Raw genomic sequence first — 12,333 nt, 5'->3', positions numbered from 1 at the left:
TTCCTCTGTAATAATCAAGTTGAATGAAAAGTTTATATTAGATTATGATTACAATCATTACAAATCCTGCACAATATTCTAAAGAATGTATTTGTTTCAATTACCAATATTGCTCGGGTAGCCTATATAAATTATTGAAGCGTGTTTAGACTATATTGAATTGAGGATGTTTTGCAGTGAGCTCCCCTAAACGAACCAAATGGTTTGGTCTGCCCGTGCCCTCTGCTGCTGTACGTCCTATTATTCCGACGTCAGCACGAGAGAGCGCGCAGAGAGGAGGGGTGGCGTTGTGTTGTGGTTGGACGTGTGTTGACTGGAGCAGTTTTTTGTCATCTCACATGTAAGTGCCAATTTGCTGCTAAAGTTATCATCTCTAAATGTGTATAGTGTGACAGTTATTGAATCCGTTATGGTGCAATACTACGGCAATTTAGACGTAACAGTTGTTTCTTTCGCAAAACCACGTTTCATAAGTCTTGGTTTATAATGACACAATCAAACAGGACTTCAAGCGCTGTCAACCTGTGTCTGTTTCAGTGATGCAGATCGTCACTATTCTAGCTCGCTACGTTATACACTTATATTGTATCAATAGCCTACGAATGGATTGTATCATTCAGCCACATGTTGATGTTGTAAATTTGTTACACTTCTAATACTGTAACGTTTCCTTGTCATGTCATCGAAGGAAGTTGCTTGCTTACCATATGAAGGAACCCTAGATTTGTATCTCCATCTGTGCTATGTTACAGACATTTGTTTGGCCAATAGTGTAACTTATACACTAATATCTGCTTTAATGTGTTAGTAGCTTAACATATTAAAAACACTGCAAGCGTCTTTTATTCCTGTGATAATTTGCTGTTTTGCTCTTGTCTCAAACCCATTAAGAAATAAATAAATAAAATACATTACACAAATTAACTTTTAATAAGGCATACCTGTTCATTTAAATGCTTCAAAATAGCCACCCTTTGCCTTGACGACAGCTTTGCACACTCTTGGCATTCTCTCAACCAGCTTCATGAGGTAGTGTTGTGTTTCAATTAACAGGTGTACCTTGTTAAAAGTTAATTTGTGGAATTTTTTTCCTTCTTAATGTTTGAGCCAATCAGTTGTGTTGTGACAAGGTAGAGGTGGTATACAGAAGATAGCCTTTTTACATTTTAGTCATTTAGCAGACGCTCTTCTCCAGAGCGACTTACAGTAGTGAATGCATACATTTCATACCATATATATATATATATATATATATATATATATATATATATATATATATATATATATATATATATATATATATATATATATATATATTTTAAATGTTTGTACTGGCCCCCCTGTGTGAATCGAACCCACAACCCTGGCGTTGCACACACCAAGCTGGCGTGGCAAACACCATGCTCTACCAACTGAGCCACAGGGAATAGCCCTATTTGGTAAAAGACCAAGTCCATATTATTGCAAGAACAGCTGAAATAAGCAAAAAGAAATTAGTCTCATCACTTTAAGACATGAAAGTCCGTCAATCCGGAAAATTTCAAGAATTTAGAAAGTTTCTTCAAGTGCAGTCGCAAAAAAACATCAAGCGCTATGATGAAACTGGCTCTCATGAGGACCGCCACAGGAAAGGAAGACCCAGAGTTACCTCTGCTGCAGAGGATAAGTTCATTAGAGTTACCAGCCTCAGAAATCGGCAATTAAATGCACCTCAAATTGCAGCCCAAATAAATGCTTCCCAGAGAGAGCGCTTATTGGGACTGTCATTTGTTTTTCAACTGGATAATCACCCAAAACACACCTCCAGGCTGTGTAAGGGCTATTTGACCTAGAAGGAGAATGATAGATTGCTGCATCAGATGACCTGGCCTCCACAATCACCTGACCTCAACCCAATTGAGATGTTTTGGAAATCTGTTCTTTGGTCTAATGAGTACACAGAGTGAAGGAAAAGCAGCCAACAAGTGCTCAGCATATGTGGAAACTCCTTCAAGACTGTTGGAAAAGAATTCCAGGTGAAGCTGGTTGAGAGAATCCCGAGAGTGTGTAACGCTGTCATCAAGGCAAAGGGTGGTTACTTTGAAGAATCTCAAATATAAAATATATTTTGATTTGTTTAACACTTTTTGGAATACTACATGATTCCGTGTGTTATTTCATAGTTTTGATGTCTTCACTATTATTCTACAATGTAGAAAATAGTGCAAATAAAGAAAAACCCTTGAATGAGTAGGTGTGTCAACTTTTGACAGGTACTGTATATAGAACGACAAAGCTGTAAAACATTATCCTAAATATAAACCATCAACTTAGTGAATACGATTGATGTTTAGAATGAGGGTTTCAGCATGAAATATCCTTTTTACACACTTGTATTTATTTTACTATATCAGTACTTATTTTTTGTCAATGTTTTGTCATCAAACTGGTGGCAGTTGTGAAAAATGTCAATAGTTGGAAGAGTTGCAGAGTTAGTTGAAAATAATGCCGTGTGTGATGGGATGTATAGACATTATGGACAGTATGTGGATAGAATATGTAGTATATCTAAAGAATATGTGCATAGAATAATATATGTACAGCAATAGTTGAATAGGATGGCCTTGACTAGAATACAGTACATACATATGAAATGGGTAAAACAGTATTCGAGTGACCTGGGTTCCATTATTAAAGTGACCAGTTGTGTATGTACATAGGGCAGCAACCTCTAAGGTGTAGGGTTGAGTAACCGGGTGGTAGCGGGTAGTGACGGTGACTAAGTTCAGGGCAGCTTACAGGGTGGAGGCCGGCTAGTGATGGCTATCTAACAGTCTGATGGCCCTGAGATAGAAGCTGTTTTTCAGTCTCTGGGTCCCAGCTTTGCATTGACTTCACCTTCTGCATGATAGCGGGGTGAACAGGCCATGGCTCAGGTGGCTGAGGTCCTTGATGATCTTCTTTGCCTTCCTGTGACACCGGGTGCTGTAGATGTCCTGGAGGGCAGGCAGTGTGCCCCCGGTGATGCGTTGGGCAGACCGCACCATCTCTGGAGAGCCCTGCGGTTGCGGACGGTGCATTTGCCGTACCAGGTGGTGATACAGCCCGACAGGATGCTCTCAATGGTGCATCATCCTTCATAGTATATCTGCGGTTATGTGCATGCTATGGATGGCCCAGAGAGCTACAACCCATGACAACTACCAATTGTTGTCCACCATAGTGTATTTTTGTCTGTTAAATAGCTAATGTAATTTCATTTTAGTTGGACACAACCATGAAACAAGTGGTTATGTGTGTGAGTGAGTGGGAGACTCTCCAACATGGAATTATTTTGAGGATTAGCAGTTGAATTTCTATTTTTTTCCCCTCCAATGTTTTACAAGAAGACATGGGTGTTAAATTCTCGTTCTACTCTACAAAGAAGGAGGAAAACAAGCATCTATGATGATTTTAACTGAAGGTTTGTTTGTATTGATCAATTCACTTATTCAACCATTCTGTTTCTACCTATCCACAAAAACAAACACGCAGAAGCGGGCGGAAATTATAAGTACAGTATCCCGCTATCTGTCTGGTAAGTGGCTGAGAGCATCTCTGCCCCTTCAGGGCGCATCAGACACAGCCATTCATGTCTCACTCCGCTGGTCAGACCACCACGATGACGCTTGCCAGCCCTCCTCCCTCCCCGACCAGCTCGCTCCCCTCCTCTCTGCTCTGTTCACGTTGTGCCTGCCTGGTCTGGAGCTGCTGTGATTGTGAGCAGGCTGTGAAGCTGCTCTCTCTCTTTCTGTGATGCTCTGCCTGCTGTGTGGTTGCCCGCGTTAGACTGAGGACCCATGATCTGATCTGACCATGGACTCTGCATCTGTTTATGTGAGTCTGAAACGCCTTCAGAGTGTTGTATTTATTTACCCAGGCTGTCACCTGTCCAAATGAATGGAGCATTTGTAAACAGAGCCTGCCTCCCACACAACATAAGTGCTTGTGTTGTTTAGATACATTAATGCCAATGTTAACATTCTTATCATGTATTATGGTATTATTAGACACTGGTAAGTAACTGTGATAGAGGGAGTTATTGTTTGAGTACATACAGGTAGACAGATTGCTGTTGGACTCAAATCAAATTTTATTGTTCACATACACATTTAGCAGATGTTATTGCGGGTGCAGTGAAATGCTTGTAAAGAGAACAACTTTCAGTGTTTTGATAGCGATGAATGGATGGGGGAAGAGAAGAAACTGTTTTGACTGGGTTGTTATGAATGGTGGGCAGAGGTAGTGTTTGAGGTGTCACTGTGGAACTCTTGGCTTTGGCTTGTGATTTCTGGATGCTTATGTGGTTTCATATCTTTAGTTCAGGTAATGAAGGCTGACTGAATTAGATGTATTGTGTTACCATTCTTTTTCTCTTTCAGTTCGAAATATGACCACTAATGTGACAGGATCGTGACAAACAGTATGGCGATATAGATCGTTTTCTAACTAACGTAGGCCTATTACTTAATTTTTTTAAAAGGTAACTTTTTCCCACATTCTTAATTGATCACTACAATTCACTTGGGTCCAGTTGAATTTCCATGGGCTTGCGTCATTCCCAGAGTGATTTGTCTGTCTTCCCTAGCCAAAGGCCCTGGCCTGGAGCAGCAGTATCTGGTTGAGGAAACAGATTCATCTGGGTGGAACAGAACATAACTATGTTTCTCTGTCACACCTTCCCACAGTGCTGTGGTGTGCTGTCTGAAAAGGCCACAGAGCAGCTTGGCACCTCTAATTTTAGTCCCATCAAGGTTGTGAAGGCTGCCGGCAAGGTGTGTGTGTGTGTGTGTGTGTGTGTGTGTGTGTGTGTGTGTGAAATCGGAGATTTACATACACTTAGGTTGGAGTCATTAAAACTAGTTTTTCAACCACTCCACAATTTTCTTGTTAACAAACTATAGTTTTGGCAAGTCGGTTAGGACATCACTTTGTGCATGACACAAGTCATTTTTCCAACAATTGTTTACAGACAGATTATTTCACTTATAATTCACTGTATCACAATTCCAGTGGGTCAGAAGTTTATATACACTAAATTGACTGTGCCTTTAAACAGCTTGGAAAATTCCAGAAAATGATGTCATGGTTTTATAAGCTTCTGATAGGCAAATTGACATAATTTGAGTCAATTGGAGGTGTACCTGTGGATGTATTTCAAGGCCTACCTTCAAACTCAGTGCTTCTTTGCTTGACATCCCGGGAAAATCAAAAGAAATCAGTCAAGACCTCAATTTCCAAATGCCTGAAGGTACCACATTCATCTGTACAAACAATAGTACGCAAGTATAAACACCATGGGACCACACAGCCATCATACCGCTCAGGAAGGAGACGCATTCTGTCTCCTAGAGATGAACGTACTTTGATGCGAAAAGTGCAAATCAATCCCAGAACAACAGCAAAGGACCTTGTGAAGATGCTGGGGGAAACGGGTACAAAAGCATCTATATCCACAGTAAAACGAGTCCTATATCGACATAACCTGAAAGGCCGCTCAGCAAGGAACAAGCCACTGCTCCAAAACCGCCATAAAAAAGACAGATATCATACTTTTTGGAGAAATGTTCTCTGGTCTGATGAAACAAAAATAGAACGGTTTGGCCATAATGACCATCGTTATGTTTGGAGGAAAAAGGGGGATGCTTGCAAGCCGAAGAACACCATCCCAACCATGAAGCACGGGGGTGGCAGCATCATGTTGTGGGGGTGCTTTGCTGCAGGAGGGACTGGTGCACTTCACAAACTGGATGGCATCATGAGGAGGGAAAATGATGTGGATATATTGATGCAACATCTCAAGACATCAGTCAGGAAGTTAAAGCTTGGTTGCAAATGGGTCTTCCAAATGGACAATGACCCCAAGCATACTTCCAAAGTTGTGGCAAAATGGCCTAAGGACAACAAAGGTAAGGTATTGGAGTGGCCATTACAAAGCCCTGACCTCAATCCCATAGAAAATTTGTGGGCAGAACTGGAAAAAGTGTGTGCGAGCAAGGAGGCCTACAAACCTGACTCAGTTACACCAGCTCTGTCAGGAGTAATGGGCCAAAATTCACCCAACTTATTGTGGGAAGCTTGTGGAAGGCTACCTGAAATGTCTGACTTAAGTTAACAATTTTAAAGGTAATGCTACCAAATACTAATTGAGTGTATGTACACTTCTGACCCACTGGGAATGTGATGCAAGAAATAAAAGCTGAAATAAATCATTCTCTCTACTATTATTCTCACATTTCACATTCTTAAAGTAAAGCGGTGATCCTAATTGACCTAAGACAGGGACTTTTTACTGCGATTAAATGTCAGGAATTGTGAAAAACGGTGTTTAAATGTATTTGGCTAAGGTGTATGTAAACTTCTGACTTCAACTGTATATATATATATATACACACACACACTACCGTTCAAAAGTTTGGGGTCACTTAGATATTTCCTTGTTTTCTTTTTAAGAAAAAAAAATGTTTGTCCATTAATATAATTTCAAATTGATCAGAAATACAGTGTTCACATTGTTAATGTTGTAAATGACTATTGTAGCTGGAAATAGATGATTTTTAATGGAATATCTACGTAGGCATACAGAGGCCCATTATCAGCAACCATCACTCCTGTGTTCCACTGGCAATTTGTGTTAGCTAATCCAAGTTGATCATTTTAAAAGGCTAACTGATCATTAGAAAACCCTTTTGCAATTATGTTAGCACAGCTAAAAACTGTTGTGCTGATGTAAAGAAGCAATAAACTGTCCGCCTTCATACTAGTTGAGTAGCTGGAGCATCAGCATTTGTGGGTTCGATTACAGGCTCAAAATGGCCAGAAACAAAGATCTTTCTTCCAAAACTCGTCAGTCTTCTTGTTCTGAGAAATGAAGGCTATTCCATGCGAGAAATTGCCAAGAAACTGAAGATCTTGTACAATGCTGTGTACAACACCCTTCACAGAACAGCGCAAACTGGCTCTAACCAGAATAGAAAGAGAAGTGGGAGGCCCTGGTGCACAACTGAGCACGAGGACAAGTAGATTAGTGTCTAGTTTGAGAAACAACAGACGCCTCACAAGTCCTCAACTGGCAGCTTCATTATATAGTACCCGCAAAACACCAGTCTCAATGTCAACGGTGAAGAGGCGACTCCAGGATGCAGGCCTTCTAGGCAGTTGCAAATAAAAAGCCATATCTGACTGGCCAATAAAAATAAAAAATTAAGATGGGCAAAAGAACACAGACAATGGACAGAGGAACTCTGCCTAGAATGCCAGCATCCCGGAGTCTCCCCTTCACTGTTGACATTGAGACTGGTGTTTTACATGTACTATTTAATGAAGCTGCCAGTTGAGGACTTGTGAGGCGTCTGTTTCTCACAAAAAAACTAACAAAAAAAGAATAGACTGGCGCGTTTCAGAAGTTATTTGTTTCTAGCCATTTTGTGCCCGCAATCGAACGCACAAATGCTGATGCTCCTGTCACAACTTCCACCGAAGTCGGTCCCTCTCCTTGTTCAGGTGGCGTTCGGCAGTCGACGTCACCGGCTTTCTAGCCATCGCCGATCCACTTTTCATTTTCCATTTGTTTTGTCTTTGTTTTACACACCTGGTTTCAATTCCCCAATTACTTGTTCATTATTTAACCCTCTGTTCCCCATGGTTGTTTGTGTGATTGTTCGTCTTGTATACGGTCCGTTATTGTGGGCTCGGTATATTGTGTTGTATTTGTGGATTCTTGAGTAAATACGTTGATTACTCATATCTGCTGTCCTGTGCCTGACTCTCTACACCAGCTACACACAGGCCCGATTACAGAATCACTTACCTGCTAAATGGAGTCAGCAGGAGCAGACGCCCTCCCTGTGGCGGTAGAGGAGCGCGTCCAGCAGCATGCGACCATGTTGCAACGTCTGGGCACCGCCATGGATCGCGTGCTGCAGACAATGGATCGTTGGGAGAGAGGAGTAGGTCGTCCAGCGCCTCCACCAGCCCCACTACAGCAGGCCCCACTGTCCACCCCTCCTTCACCCAGTCCCAGCGGGATTCGACTCGCGCTCCTGAGGGAGTATGATGGGACGGCTGCCGGATGCCAGGGGTTCCTACTTCAGCTGGCGACCGTCCACGCGGCTCCTTTGGGACGTGAGAGCGTGTCCGCCCTCATCTCCTGCCTCTCAGGCAAAGCTCTGGAGTGGGCCAACACCATATGGATTGAAGGAGACGCGGCGTTGGACCATTACGCAGAGTTTACGTATGTTCCACCTAAGGCAGGGGACGAGGAGCGTGCAGGATTTCGCATTGGGCTTCCGGACCCTGGCCGCCAGTGTGGGATGATACGACAGGGCACTGATCGATCACTACCGGTGCAGTCTGTGCGAGGATGTTCATTGGGAGTTGGCCTGCCTAGACACCACCCTCACGTTGGACCAGCTGGTGGACCTGTCCAACCTGCTGGCTCCCCGTGGACGTCCGGATCGGGGCCTGTCAGTTCTATCCCCCAGCACCTCCGCTCCGACGCCCATGGAGCTGGGAGGTGCTGCGCTTCGGGCGACCGGAGGAGGGGCCATTCCCTGCACCATCTGTTGCCACAGAGGGCACACTGCTGGCCGGTGCTTGGGGGCTTCCTCAGGGAGTCGAGGCAGCAGGCAGGGCACTATCGTGTCACCCCAGTGAGTCAGCACCAGTCTCACCCAGAGGCCCCTGTTGCTCAAATGTATGTGTTTATTCAATTTCCTGAGTTTTCCCGCATTCCCAGCATAAGGCGCTCGTAGATTCAGGCGCAGCTGGGAATTTTATTGACCGTTCATTTGCCCATAGTTTAGGGATCCCCCTTGTTCCTGTGGATATGCCCTTCCCTGTGCACGCCCTAGATAGTCGACCATTAGGGTCAGGGCTGATTAGGGAGGCCACCGCTCCACTAGACATGGTTACGCAGGAGGGTCACAAGGAGAGAATCAGTCTCTTCCTTAATGGTTCTCCTGCGTTTCCTGTGGTGCTGGGCCTACCCTGGTTGGCCTGTCATGACCCCACTATTTCATGGCAACAGAGAGCTCTCAAGGGGTGGTCACAAAAGTGCTCAGGGAGGTGTGTAGGGGTTTCCATCGGTGCGACTACGGTGGAAAGTCCAGACCAGGTCTCCACCGTGCGCATCCCCTCAGAATATGCCGATTTGGCTCTCGCCTTCTGTAAGAAGAAGGCGACTCAATTACCACCCCATCGACGAGGGGATTGTGCGATAAATCTCCTGGTAGACGCAGCACTTCCCAGGAGTCACGTGTATCCTCTGTCACATGAGGAGACAGCGGCTATGGAAACATATGTCTCCGAATCCCTTGGGCAGGGATACATTCGGCCCTCCACTTCACCTGCCTCCTCGAGTTCCTTTTTTGTGAAGGATGGAGGTCTGCACCCGTGTATTGACTATCGGGGTATCAATCAGATCACTGTGAGGTACAGCTACCCGCTGCCTCTCATCGCCAGTGCGATCGAGTCAATACACTTCACAAAATTGGATCTCAGGAGCGCTTACAACCTGGTGCGTATCCGAGAGGGGGACGAGTGGAAGACAGCATTTAGTACCAGGGCACTATGAGTATCTCGTCATGCCGTATGGGTTGATGAATGCTCCAACAGTCTTCCAGGCCTTTGTATACAAGATTTTCCGGGACCTGCACGAGCAGGGTGTAGTGGTGTATATCAACGACATTCTGATATACTCCGCTACCCGCGCCGAGTATGTGTCCCTGGTGCGCAGGGTGCTTGGTAGACTGTTGGCTCATGACCTGTACGTCAAGGCTGAGAATGTCTGTTATTCCAACAGTCCGTCTCCTTCCTAGGGTACCGCATTTCCACTTCAGGGGTGGAGATGGAGACCGCATTTCAGCAGTGCATAATTGGACTCCCCCCACCACGGTAAAGGAAGTGCAGTTTCTAGGGTTTGCCAACTACTACCGGAGGTTTATCTGGGGTTTTGGTCAGGTAGCGGCTCCCATTACCTCACTGCTGAAGGGGGGACCAGTGCGACTGCAGTGGTCAGTTGAGGCGGACAGGGCTTTTGGTCACCTGAAGGCTCTGTTTACTTCGGCTCCCGTGCTGGCTCATCCGGATCCCTTTTTGGCGTTCATAGTGGAGGTGGACGCGTCGGAGGCTGGGATAGGTGCCATGCTCTCTCAGTGCTCGGGCACGCCACCAAAGCTCCGCCCCTGTGCTTTCTTTTCAAAGAAGCTTAGCCCGGCGGAGTGAAACTATGATGTGGGGGACCGGGAGCTGTTGGCTGTTGTCAAGGCTCTGAAGGCGTGGAGACATTGGCTTGAGGGGGCTAAACACCCTTTTCTTATCTGGACTGACCACCGCAATCTGGAGTACATCTGGGCGGTGAGGAGACTGAACCCTTGCCAGGCAAGGTGGGCCATGTTCTTTACCCATTTTGTTTTCACTATCTCCTACTGACCAGAATGCTAAGGCAGACGCACTGTCCTGGATGTATGACACAGAGGAGCGGTCCATGGATCACACTCCCATACTTCCGGCCTCTTGCCTGGTGGCACCGGTGGTGTGGGAGCTGGACGCGGACATCGAGCGGGCATTACACACAGAGCCCACCCCCCCCAGTGTCCAGCTGGGCGTCTGTACGTTCCGTTTGCTGTCCGCGACCGTTTGATCTATTGGGCCCACACGTCACCCTCCTCTGGTCATCCTGGCATCGGTCGCCTTAGTGGGAAGTACTGGTGGTCCACCTTTGCCAAGGACGTGAGGTCTATGTTTCCTACTGCTCGGTGTGCGCCCAGTGCAAGGCTCCCAGGCACTTGCCCAGAGGGAAGTTACAACCCCTACCCGTTCCACAACGGCCGTGGTCGCACCTGTCGGTGGACTTCCTGATGGATCTTCCTCCCTCACAGGGCAACACCATGATCCTGGTCGTTGTGGATCGGTTTTCTAAGTCCAGCCGTCCCTTTGCCAGGTCTACCTACAGACTGCGAGGCCCTGTTCACTCACGTCTTCCGCAACTACGGGGTGCCTGAGGACATAGTCTCTGATCGACGTCCAGGGTATGGAGGGCATTCATGGAACATCTAGGGGCCTCGGTCAGCCTCACCTTATGTTTTCACCCCGAGAGTAACGGGTAGGTGGAGAGAGTCAACAGGATGTGGGTAGGTTTCTGCGGTCATATTGCCAGGACCGGCCAGGGGAGTGGGCGGCGTTCATCCCTTGGGCAAAGATTGCCCAAAACTCACTCCACCACTTCTCCACTAACCTCTCCCCCTTCCAGTGCGTACTGGGGTATCAGCCGGTTCTGGCACCTTGGCATCAGAGCTAGATCGAAGCTCCTGCGGTGGACGAATGGTTTAAGCGCTTGGAGGAGACCTGGGACGCTGCTCATGTGCAACGGGCCGTGAGGCGGCAGAAGGCAAGCACCGACTGCCACCGCAGTGAGGACCCGGTGCGGGTCTGGCTATCAACCCAAAACCAGCCCCACCGCCTGCCCTGCCACGTTTGTGGGGCCATTCAAAGTCCTGAGGAAACTGAAAGAGGTATGCTACAGGTTACAGCTTCCCCCAGATTACCGTATTAATCCCTCGTTCCAAGTGTCTCTCGTCAGGCCGGTGGTGGCTGGCCCACTCACGGAGTCTGAGGTGCGGGATGTTCCTCCGCCCCCTCTGGACATCGAGGGGGCCCCGGCGTATGCTGTTCGAGCCATCCTGGACTTGAGGCGTCGGGCGGGGGTCCTTCAGTACCTCATGGAGTGGGAGGGGTACGGTCCAGAGGAGATGCTGGGTGCCGGTGGAGGACGTCTTGGACCCTTCGTTGCTGTGGGAGTTCCACCGTCTCCACCCGGATCGCCCTGCGCCTCGTCCGCGAGGTTGTTGTCGGCGCGCTGCTGGAGCCATGTGTCAAGGGGGGGTACTGTCACAACTTCCACCGAAGTCGGTCCCTCTCCTTGTTCAGGTGGCGTTCGGCAGTCGACGTCACCGGCTTTCTAGCCATCGCCGATCCACTTTTCATTTTCCATTTGTTTTGTCTTTGTTTTACACACCTGTTTTCAGCTGTGCTAACATAATTGCAAAAAGGTTTTCAAATGATCAATTAGCCTTTTTTAAATGATAAACTTAGATTAGCTAACACAACTCGCCATTGGAACACAGTAGTGAAGGTTGCTGACAAATGGGCCTCTGTATGCCTATGTAGATATTCCATAAAAGATCAGCCGTTTCCAGCTACAATAGTTATTTACAACATTAACAATGTCTACACTGTATTTCTGATCAATTTGAAATTATTTTAATGGACAAAAAATGTGCTTTTCTTAAAAAGAAAACAAGGACATTTCTAAGT

General features: G+C 46.3%; 1 protein-coding gene across 7 annotated transcripts in view; it reads left to right on the top strand.

The window, feature by feature from the left end:
• The first annotated feature begins 218 nt into the window (after positions 1-218).
• LOC115168427 (transmembrane and coiled-coil domains protein 1) overlaps positions 219-12,333 on the top strand; it is a 105,605-nt gene continuing 93,490 nt past the window's right edge. For 2 of the 7 annotated variants that reach the window (XM_029723694.1, XM_029723692.1), the window contains exon 1: positions 3,075-3,855. The gene's annotated coding sequence lies outside the window, so the exon portion shown is untranslated. Of the gene's footprint in view, positions 341-3,074; positions 3,856-12,333 lie in introns of those variants that run through there. The other 5 variants (XM_029723697.1, XM_029723687.1, XM_029723686.1 and 2 more) reach the window with 5 other exon arrangements.

Source organism: Salmo trutta, chromosome 30 (assembly GCF_901001165.1).
Source record: "Salmo trutta chromosome 30, fSalTru1.1, whole genome shotgun sequence".
In the NCBI taxonomy this organism is placed as follows: domain Eukaryota; kingdom Metazoa; phylum Chordata; class Actinopteri; order Salmoniformes; family Salmonidae; genus Salmo; species Salmo trutta.
This window is presented reverse-complemented; position numbering and strand designations above follow the sequence as displayed.